This window comes from Cariama cristata, unplaced genomic scaffold, assembly GCF_000690535.1.
Source record: "Cariama cristata isolate BGI_N322 unplaced genomic scaffold, ASM69053v1 scaffold10005, whole genome shotgun sequence".
Classification (NCBI taxonomy): Eukaryota; Metazoa; Chordata; class Aves; order Cariamiformes; family Cariamidae; genus Cariama; species Cariama cristata.
In genome coordinates, this window is record NW_009618142.1 from 15,547 (window position 1) to 16,282 (window position 736).

The following is a 736-nucleotide window of genomic DNA, read 5'->3' on the forward strand; positions in this document are numbered from 1 at the left end:
CTCTTGAGTCTGAAAGCTTGGCCAGAAAACTCCCAGAGAACAGGCTTTCCGGAAATTCCTGCTTCCAGCTGTGCCAGGAATAATAGAAGTTCTTCCTGCCAAACGTACTGTTTTGTTGCATCTAGAACCAGCCACAACCTGGGTTTGTGAGAGAGCAAAAATGTGAAAAGTAATGAAAGGGAAAAAAAAGGTGTACTTTCTGAATCTCAGAAACATTTGGTTTCATGTCAGACTTAAAGGATCAAAATAATTCTTTGTTTATTCTTTATTTGCCTTTAATTGCTGACTTTTCCCTCAACCTTGGAAGCAGGAGAAGAGACAGTTTTACCCTTGCATAGAATTTGTACCCTGCAACTTTTCAAGTAACTGTTGTGCCCATCCTGCCAACTGATGCAGGGTGTTTAGGTGGCGTAAAGAAAGTGTGGAAGCGTTCAGTGTCTTTGCAGCATGGGAGGGCTCTGTGTGTCACTGGTATCGGGTGTGGTGAGGACACAACTTTGGTGGCCTTGAAACTGTCTCACGGCTTTCATCCTTGTCTGCTGCTTCTGACCCCAGTGGACACCTTCCCTGCCCAGGACTGGCCATGTGCCATCACGAAATCACAGAATCCCGGACTGGTGGGGGTTGACAGGGCCCTCTGGAGATCACCCAGTCTAACCCCCTGCCAAAGCAGGGGCACCTACAGCAGTTGCACAGGATCACGTCCAGGTGGGGTTTGAACATCTCCGGAGAAGGA